The following is an 11,217-nucleotide window of genomic DNA, read 5'->3' on the forward strand; positions in this document are numbered from 1 at the left end:
ATCACAGAGACAAAAAGTATATCTTTCTGTATTTTGGTTGAGAGTTGCATATGAAAAAGATTTTTTGTGTTACAAACATTGATATTTTTTTGGAAGCCTTATTGCAAAAAGTTGTAACACACTTGTGTTGAAATAGTTACTATATTAATATGTTCTATGTCTGATGGGCTTCTGTCAATTAAGTCTATGAGATATGTTAGTATGGAACTATGAGATGCATTTTAGAGAAACAAAGTAACCATCTGTATATCATTCTCTCAAATTGATGGATGTTTTCAAGGTCTTGTCAGTGAGACATTTTGACCTCTTTATTCATATCAGTGAGATTTGGTATTACTTTCTTCCAGTGAGGCCATTGCAAACAAACCTTTTTATCATAAACTAGTGAGATAATTTTCAAGTGGTTTGTATTCCCCAGAGGGTTTTCCACTCATTAAAATCATGGTGTCAATATTGTCCAGTGATCTCTCTGATGTTATATGTTGCAAATATGTTTCATGTTAATTGCTTTTCTCATGATTAAAATTCTAGAATAGTATATCACTGCATTTATCAGTTGGTTGTTTAAAATTAGTTTGAAAGTTTTATTTAGCCTCAAACACTTATTCACCTCCCCTCTCAATGTTTTCTATACTCCAAGAAAAGGTGCCTCAGGCGCCATTGCCTTGCTTGATGGAGCCCAATTTTGGTCCTGATAATGACCATAAAATATGGGTAAGAATTCCCTTCCCATGTTGTCATGTCTTGAAATTTCAAACACATTTGGTGAGGAGAGGTATAAAATAAAGCCTTATACCCCTCATTTAAACATCTCTCAATTAACTTTCCACATAATTCAAGTTCAAATTCAATTCAATTCAAGTGAGAAAGAAATCAATCATTTTCAAGACAATGAAGGAGATGCCAAGCACTCAAGTTTCAAGCATTCAAGATGGCATCCATGATTAGGATTATATGAAGACATCCTATATCCAACATGATGCCATCAACCTTGGCATGAAGACTTCAAAGAAATATTCATTAAGGTATCACATTCCGATATTCAACATTTTAATTCATATCTAGCCTTTTCCCTCAAAAGTCACACTTTACATTTTCATTTCATTTCATTTTAATTTCAAGTATAGGGTTAATTTCAAAACTAGGTTTTGACTTGGGAAAACCCCTAATCCCAAAATATTTCTCTCCTTTGAATGTGTAGGTTACTGATGCAGAAGAAAGAAGCATTGCCAACAAACTCAAAATTCAAAAAACAAAAGTAGAACAAAAACTCTCCATTACAAAAAAACATTCATACTTGTAGCGTCCTAAAATTGCGACACTTGCAATTTTGACTGCATTTGGGTCATCACGATGGTGGCGCAACATTGAACCTGAATGGAGATCCCGAAACCTGTTTACGACACCAAAAACTGCATTTTTCTGCACCCTGGCCTGATCCCTCCTTGCACCCTGTTGTCCCGGGAGGTGGGACCATGGCGCCCAACGCCTTGGTCCCTGGCCCTATTTTGGGCCCGGTCTCTTTTGGGCATCGGGTCTTTAAGTTTGCAATTTGGGAAATAATGTTTCCTGGTCGGCCTAAGGTCGGAAAAATCAGTCTATCAACCCTAATTGACAAGTATATAAACTACTTTTCCTCTCGTAGGAAGGGAGGAAGAAAATAAGAAAGAGAAAGACGCGGAAGCAATATTCAAACATTCAAACATTCAAACATTCAAGCATTCAAGCATTCCTTCAAGCAATTGAGCATTCTAAGTCTCCATTCAAGGCTAGGTGTTGCATTCAAGACAAGGATTCAACCATTGAAGAGGAGATCACATACAACATACAACATACTACATACATTACACCTTCGCATGTAAGAATACAAACATTCTTACAACAAGGTATCAGTACTTGTTTACATTACAAACATTTACATTTACAACATTCTCATTTCTTGGTTAATTCCAAAACCGGGGTTTGACCTAAAGGCAAACCCCTAATCCCTAACCCCCCAATCATCCTCTCTTTTCTGTGTGTAGGTTGCAGGTACGCGACTGTAATTGAAGATCTGGAATCCTTGTGCAGAGACGAACAGATCCACCTTCGTTTCGTGGATTTTTTGGAGGACCGTGTGCACGCCGGGTGCCATCGTCCTGTCAACTTTCGCTCAAATTTGCAGAACAGCATCGTCTCAACATTTTACTGCTAATTCCAGGTCCGCAGCTTCATCCCGTATCCCTATCTCTGTTTATAAGCGAATCTTTCCTACTTTACATGCATTCCTAGTTCAATCTTTCTATCTACATTCTTTACAAAAGAGGGTATCCTTGCTATCACAACCCTTGAAACTCATTTAGAATCCAATCTTACATTGTGTGGGATTGGATCTTGTGGGTTTCAACCCCTCTTTTGAATGTAAAGTCTCTCCTAAGTGAAAACCATCAACCCTAGTGACTCTCCCTTCTCTCTCCTTGGAGTTGGGGAGGGGAGAACAACTAGGGTTCAATTTTTCCGCCTTAAATTTTGGTGAACCCGACGTGAACATCCTCATTCTGATTATTCATGGTTAGATCTAAAAAATTTGCTTCCCTAATTACATTTCCATGTTTGATCTTTTGCAAATTTTAGAGGTTGGTTGCATAAAAACCCTAAAATTTTCTTTTTAAGTAATTAAACTTGTGAAATGTTTAATTGTTAATGCTTGTTTCAGATTTACCCTTCTATTGCAAATTGTCAATTCATATTTGTGCTTTAATTCTGAAAATTAAGTGGTTAAATGTCAAAACCCTAATTTTTAAAACCTTCTTGATTCAACCTTTGACTGATAATTTCACTAATCAAAACACTTCCAAATCGGCTGTAACTTTGGATTCCACAATAAAATCACAATATCTTTCATCCCTGAAAATTTGGAAAAAATTTGCGAGGACCATGTGCACCCCGAGTGCCCTCGTCCCTGACATTTTTTCTGAAATTTCGGGAGCTAGATCTTACTGTATTTTTCTGCTAAAATCCAAAATTTTGGCTGATTTTATCAATTTTAACACTTTCAAAATTAAAGTCAAAGTTGGTCTAGCGATTGCTTGGATTGAGGCTTCTAATCATTCAAAAATTGTTGAAATTGAAATTCATATCAAAATTGTGTTCCTTACTATACTAAATCTGAAAAGTGTGTTAGCATTCATTCGAAATTTCAGTGCTTTATTCAAATTTTTGCAGTTTGTGACTTTTGAAATTAAGTGTTTAATTGCAACAACCTTGATTTCCACTTTCAAAATTGAATTTTGCATGAAATTGAGTCAACTTTTAAATTTCAACACTTGCATTGCTTTTAGTATTCCCTCTAAAATCATAAAATTCAAAATTTCAGTTTCCCTCTCTTTTTCAAAATTCAAATTTTGCATTTTTCAACAATCTTGGTAGGGTTCAATTTTGAGATTGCAACTTTAATTTGGCCTATCTACAGATCGTAAAATCACTCAATTTTTTCAGATTAGCTTTAAAATCATCATAACTTTCATCCTTGAAAATTTTGAAAAAAGTTGCAAGGACCGTGTGCACTTCGTTCGCCACGGTCCCGGACATTTTTTCCGAAATTTCGGGAGATTGTCCTGATTGCATTTAATAGCTTAAATCTAGGAGATTGGCTGGTTTTATTGAAATTTGCTACCTCTAAAATTCAAAATCTTCTCTCTTTCTTTAGTGCATGAGTTTTACAACAATAAGCCCTACTTACACTATTCCCGTTAGACAAAGCCTTAGAATTAAGTCTTTCCAAGGTTTAATTACTGAGGAGATGGAACCTAATTTGAATGGCCTTTTTAACGAGGACATGGGTAATTCCTCTAATCCTCTTAATGATGAAGAAGCTCTCCATGAGGTTTCTGTAGAACAAATTTCAAAATTGGATAACCAATTTGATGATTTTCGACAATGGATGTCTCAAGAATACCCCGATAGTGAAGCTCTTTCATTAATTGAGGGTCTAAAACGTATGGTTCAAAGTGATAAGAATGGAATTGATATTTTGCGTGGTATTGCACACATTGTGGATTCGAATGTGATGCCGATGAAAAGTTGTGCCGAAACCTTAGGTTATACGCAACCTCCTACTCAAGACAATCATTCTATTCCTTTGACAACTCCTATTGCTAGTATACCTACTTTTACATCAAACATAATGACTACTTCAATACAAGACATTCCACCTATGATCACCAGTCATGGGGGCAATCCCTCTTCTTCAATCAACCCTCTTCCTTCATTCAATCCAACTTCTTCATTCATTCCTTCAATGAGTGTTCCTATTATATCACCACAAATGAACATGACGCAAGGGGGAAATTCATTTAACCATTCCATTCCTCCTTGTAGTGTTCCTCCTTTCCAATCATCTCCTATGACTAACTATCATAGTGTCCCACCACCTTACTCTCAATCAATACCTTCTTTCAATAACATAATACCTCCATCACAATCTAACACATCTAATATGAACTCTTCGACTGAAGCAACCATTAACAATCTTGCACAAACTGTCCCTTCTTTGCAGCAACAAATTGCCTCTATGAATCAATCTAAGTTTAGTGTGCCCACATTTGATGTTGCGAGCCCACTTTCTCTTGACATTGTTCGAGCTATCCTCCCTAAACATGTTGAAATTCCACATTTGGAGCTTTATAATGGTAAGGGTGATCCTCTAACACATGTTAAGACCTTTCAAACAATATGTACTGATTTTGCTTATGACCAAAGGTTGCTTGCAAAACTGTTTACTAGAACATTAAGAGATAAATCCCTACAATGGTATTTCTCATTGCCTTCTTATTCTATTACTTCTTTCGAACAACTTGCAAATGCTTTTATTCAACAATTTCAAAACAATATAAGTCCTAAAGTTACTTTGATTGATTTAATGCATTGTAAACAAGGTGTTAAAGAAAAAGTGACTGATTTCATTGGTAGATATAAGCATTTGTATGCTCAAATTTCTTTTCCAGTACCTAACAATGATATTCAAAGAATCTTTATTTCTAATTTACAAAAAGATATTAGAGAAAAACTTCTATTTTCTGAGTTTACATCTTTCCAACAGTTGTGCGCAACTCTTCACAATTATCAACTGACTGTGAGTCAAATGGAACAAGCAAATCCTATGGCTCTGAGTGATAAGGGTGATAGTAGTCAACAACCATTTGGGAAGTTTAAACCGAACAGAGAGTCCATTAAATTCAATGAAAACATCATCAACAACAATGTGAATGCGGCATCAGGTGTGCCTCCTATTTCTAAGTTTTTCAAGAAAGAAAGAAAGTTTACTCCTTTGAATGAATCATTGCATAGTATTATGAATAAGTTTTTACAACAAAATGTGCTTACTCTTCCTCCTATAAAGCAAATAGATCTTGCAAAGATTAACTCACCCTATTTTGATAACAAATCTTTTTGTCAATTTCATCGTCATCCTGGGCATGATACTGAAAAATGTTTTGCTTTAAAGGGTAAAATTCAAGATTTGATTGATAATAATACTATCTCCGTTTCTGGTGTGAATGATAAAGGAAACACATCTGTAGCTCCTCCTAACCAAAATCTTCAGATTTTTACTGATCCATTACCTTCTCATACCTCTAATGCGATTGATACTACTGATTCCTCTGTCTCACCTGATGATCTTGTGTCCATGACTCCGAATGTGATTAACTTTGTAGAGCAGCAGAAAATCCCTAAAGAACTTTCCATCACATTTGATTCCAGTGAAACTATCAGGGCACCTGATGGTCCTTTATATGTAGGTGCAAAAGTCAAGAATACACCTTGCCATGGAGTGCTTATTGATCCTTCTTGTATGGTTAATATCATTACCGAAGAATTTCTTTTTACTTTGCAATTGAATCAAGTGATCTATGATGAAACAAATGTGGTTGTGAAACTATTTGATGCATTTTATTCTCCTACAATTGGTTCTATTACATTACCTATTGAGGTCCATAACAAATCCCTTGATGTGGACTTTGCTATTATTCCATCATCTGAACAATTTCGTGTGAGGCTAGGCTATCCTTGGCTGTCTTCCATGAAAGCTATTGCTTCTCCTATTCACAAGTGTTTGAAATTTCCCCATAATGGTGAAGTTGTTACTATCAATCATAGTCTCTTTAAACCAGCTGAAAGAACTTCTAGCATTCCTATTGATTACTTTTGGCCTAAACAATTCCAATCTCTTCCTCCGCGAAGTGATCATCTTTTTAAATCTTATCAAAAGTGGAAAAAAGATATGATCCTATCTCTAAGCGAACCTAGAACACCCAAACTTGATATTCCTATTATTCTTGAGAAGGAAGTACTTCCTTTGAAAGATAAAACTAATGTCTTTCCTCAAGAAGGTTCCCAACCCATCCCTATGAATGTGACTATGCCTATGACTAATAAACTTCCTAAAAGTAGACCTATCCCTCCTCGTCATGATGGACTTGGTCTCCTTCCTAAGACTAGACGGAATCGTTCTGCATGTGAACGCCGATGAAAGCATCGTCTTAGAGCTCAGGTAGTTGCTTCTCAAACTTTGCAATCCCCCAAAACACCTTCAGCCAGTATTATTCCATTTTCTCCTCAGTCGACGATTGAGCCGAAATCTCCTAAACATAAGATGCATGATGGCCTTGATCCTATGCGAGTTAAAGATCCTATTTTTATAAATCTTGATGATGATATAAATGAAAATGTTATTCATGATGAAAATATTATTCATGATGAAAATGTTACTCCTGTTCATTCTGATAGTGAATATGAATATGTTGATGTTGATAACCATTTATCTAATGAATTTTCTAAAGCACTTATCCTAGCTCCTAGACAAGAACAACGTGGCTTGGAAGATGAACATAGCCCTTGTTTGGATCTTGTGATAGCTCCATCTGCTGTGTTGGATGTTCCTCCTCTAGCGTGTTTCCTGCCTTCCCGAAATATTGATCAGCAAGATCAGGGGGTAGATGATGTGCTAGACTAGTTCATTAGCATAGCAGACTCTCTCCTCCTCTCTTGATCTCTTTTGTTACTTTTTCTATGTGTTATTCTCATTCTTCTATTTGTTGTCCTTAGTTTTGTCTACTTGAGGATGATGCAAAGCATTGAGATCTCTTTTGGTCTCTCTCATGTTGACTCAAAAGACACATGTGTTCCCTTCTTCTAGGTGACCTTCCTTGATTAGGGAATGAAGAACAATTATGCATACATACATATGATATACATGAATTATCATACAACATACTGACCCCGAGGAAAGCGAAGTCACCTCGTGCTTTGTGTTTTGTGTCTATTATCCTTGGGTTTATCTCACACTTGGGGGCTAAATCCTTGTGATAACATGCTCCTTTCCCTTCTCATTTTTATATGTACCACTACCTTAAAGCAATCACGCCCGATGAGGCATGTGTGATCACTTTAACGTAGGGGGGCATACATCCCATTCATATCTTTTCAAGATACTTGAAAATTTCTTGACAAATTTAGCTTTGCCTTGAAAATTTTTGATATCTTTCTTGCATGACTCATAGTGAGGGAACCTTACTACTGACAGTCATGGTTCTCCCTCGTGATCTTCCCTTTTACTTTGTCAATTGAAGTCGTAAGATCCTTAGTCCACTGGGGGCTTGGTGTATCTTGCCTCCTTGACGTGGTGAAAGTTTTTCAATGTTGTTTCCTTGTACTTTATCGGAAGTATGAGCGTACGCTTATACTCCCGCTAAAGTGGGGGCTAAATGTAGCATCCTAAAATTGTGACACTTGCAATTTTGACTACATTTGGGTCTTCACGATGGCAGCGCAATGTTGAACCTGAATGGAGACCCCGAAACCTGTTTACAACACCAAAAACTGCATTTTTCTGCACCCTGGCCTGATCCCTCCTTGCACCTTGCTGTCCCGAGAGGTGGGACCATGGCACCCAGCGCCCTGGTCCTTCAGGACTAGGGCGCCCAGTGTCCTAGTCCCCCAGGACCATGGCACCTAGCGCCCTAGTCCCTGGCCCTATTTTGGGCCCGGTCTCTTTTGGGCATTGGGTCTTTAAGTTTGCAATTCGGGAAATAATGTTTCCTGGTCGGCCTAAGGTCGGAAAAATCAGTCTATCAACCCTAATTGACAAGTATATAAACTACTTTTCCTCTCCTAGGAAGGGAGGAAGAAAATAAGAAAGAGCAAGACGCGGAAGCAATATTCAAACATTCAAACATTCAAACATTCAAGCATTCAAGCATTCCTTCAAGCAATTGAGCATTCTAAGTCTCCATTCAAGGCTAGGTGTTGCATTCAAGACAAGGATTCAACCATTGAAGAGGAGATCACATACAACATACAACATACTACATACATTACACCTTCGCATGTAAGAATACAAACATTCTTACAACAAGGTATCAGTACTTGTTTACATTACAAACATTTACATTTACAACATTCTCATTTCTTGGTTAATTCCAAAACTGGGGTTTGACCTAAAGGCAAACCCCTAATCCCTAACCCCCCAATCATCCTCTCTTTTCTGTGTGTAGGTTGCAAGTACGCGGCTGTAATTGAAGATCTGGAATCCTTGTGCAGAGATGAACAGATCCACCTTCGTTTCGCGGATTTTTTGGAGGACCGTGTGCACGCCGGGTGCCATCGTCCAGTCAACTTTCACTCAAATTTGTAGAACAACACCGTCTCAACATTTTACTGCTAATTCCAGGTCTGTAGCTTCATCCCGTATCCCTATCTCTGTTTATAAGTGAATCTTTCCTACTTTACATGCATTCCTAGTTCAATCTTTCTATCTACATTCTTTACAAAAGAGGGTATCCTTGCTATCACAACCCTTGAAACTCATTTAGAATCCAATCTTGCATTGTGTGGGATTGGATCTTGTGGGTTTCAACCCCTTTTTTGAATGTAAAGTCTCTCCTAAGTGAAAACCATCAACCCTAGTGACTCTCCCTTCTCTCTCCTTGGAGTTGGGGAGGGGAGAACAACTAGAATCCAAAATACCTCTTTAAATCTATCCTTTGAATATTTGCAAAGTATCGTCCTTAGCCCTCTCTTCTTCCTCTATCGGCTGCTTCCCATTGCTACAACAAACAATGGTGCTTGATTATTTTACTTGCTTCTCTTTCTCCCTTAGAGGATTCAATTTATATTTTTGACAATCTTTTTGGATGGTGTACACATTCTTAGAACCATCATGAATGACCATTCTTTCAAATTTCCATGGCCTACCCAACAACACATGACAAGCACTCATAGGCATCATAGATCACACAATACCTCATCATTATAAGAACCGATCTAAAAATTAACCAAACACTACTCACTAACCATCATTTCATGTCCCTCCTACAATCAATAAACTTTGTACGGACTAGGGTGCTTACACCTTTCCAAACCTATCATGTTTACCATCTTCTTTAGAAACTAGGTTATTTGTACCACTATTGTCTACTATAACTTTGAAGCACTTATCTCCAACCTTGCACACAATTTGAAAAATATTCCTTGGTTGACATGGTTCCTCCTCAACTACCTTGGGATTCACCATCACTCTCCTCATCATGAGAGATTCACCTCCTTCAGGGTCTTCACTTTTCACTGATGCATCACTATCTCCATCCTCTCGTGCCAAGTGGTTTCCTATTGCACTCTTCTTGCTTCTTTCTTGTATTCATGGAAACTCAAAATCATGATGACCATCTTCTCCACACTAGAAACATTTACCTTGGAACCCTTTGTTTCTACTACCATGTCCTCTTGATGAGAACTCTTTTTCCTTTGTGCTTTGGTCCACTTCATTTCTCCATTTAGGCTTGGAGTTCTTCAATCTACTTTCCTTTGCTATTGCTCTCTTGTCCCTTCTCAACTACAAATCTTCTATGACTTTTGGAATTGTGTATTTGCCTTCTTATTAACTTTTCCTCATCCTTCAATGCATATTGATATGCTTCCTCCATGGTGGTAATTTGAAACATGCTTAGTTCAACTTGAATATTGAATCTTAAGCCATTCACATACCTTGCTAGCTTTTCCCTATCAATTTCATACCTTCTCTATCGAATGGCCAACTTGTAGAACTCCTCCATGTATTTCTTTACACTCATATATTTCTACTTTAGATTTTGCAGCTTCTTGAATAACTCCATTTCGTAGTCTCCATGAATAAATTTTCTCTTTAATCTGGTAATCATTTGATTCAATCTTGTTATCCAAGGCTCTCCATTCATTACTTTATCTTTCTACAACTCTTTCCACCATAATGCAACATGCCCTTTCAACTTTGTTTGAGCTAACTTTACCCTTTGCAGATCTCTAATTTCCTCCACTTCAAAATAGTCTTCCCGCTCCCTTATCTAATCAATCAACTCATTTGGATTTAATGTTCTAGAAAATCTTGCCACATACATTTTTTTACTCTTTGTGATTCATGAAATGACCCAAACAAATCTTTCTTCTCCAGGATCTACAAGTTGTTCCTCTTCTCTTTCATGTTCTTTTCCTTCTAATTCACTTCCTTCTTTTCTCATATGAGGTCTTGCATTTCCTATATCTATTCTCACTTAATTTCTAATATCATCTTTGATATCATTTCATATCATCTCTCAAAATCACTCTATCACCTCCTCTTTTCTAGGTATTCCTCTTCGAGGCATCATCTCTATCACTTTCAATCATGACTTCAAGCTCTCACTAAGCTTAGGAATTATGTCTTCCACCTATAACAGTTCTTTCAATCTCTTTGCTACTGTGCTTCCTCTATGCACCCTTTGGTCCTGACATAGTTGCCTCATGTTTGATGCTCTACTTATGCACTCAGAACCTCTAGCTCTGATACCATTTGATGCAAGAGAAAGAAGGCTTGCCAACAAACTCAAAATTCAAAATATAAAAGTAGTTTAAACCTCTCTATTTAAAATAAACATTCATACTATAACAATAAACAAAATTACAATCTCACCAAATCTCTACAAATATGGAAGTTACATTCATGGTATTTTTCATGGCCTCTCACACTCTACTCTTTCCTTCTCACACTCAATTTTTACACATTTGGTTGTGTAATGGTAATAAAACGACGAGTCATAGATCAAGAGGAAAACTACCCTTTCCCTCAAAGAGAGATGAGAGTTTCACTATTGATTATCCTTCAAGCACTTTTCACCATTACATTAGGAAGAAGGGGATGAAATAATTCACTAGATTCAATCTCTC

This window comes from Cryptomeria japonica, chromosome 8 (genome assembly GCF_030272615.1).
Source record: "Cryptomeria japonica chromosome 8, Sugi_1.0, whole genome shotgun sequence".
Lineage (NCBI taxonomy): Eukaryota > Viridiplantae > Streptophyta > Pinopsida > Cupressales > Cupressaceae > Cryptomeria > Cryptomeria japonica.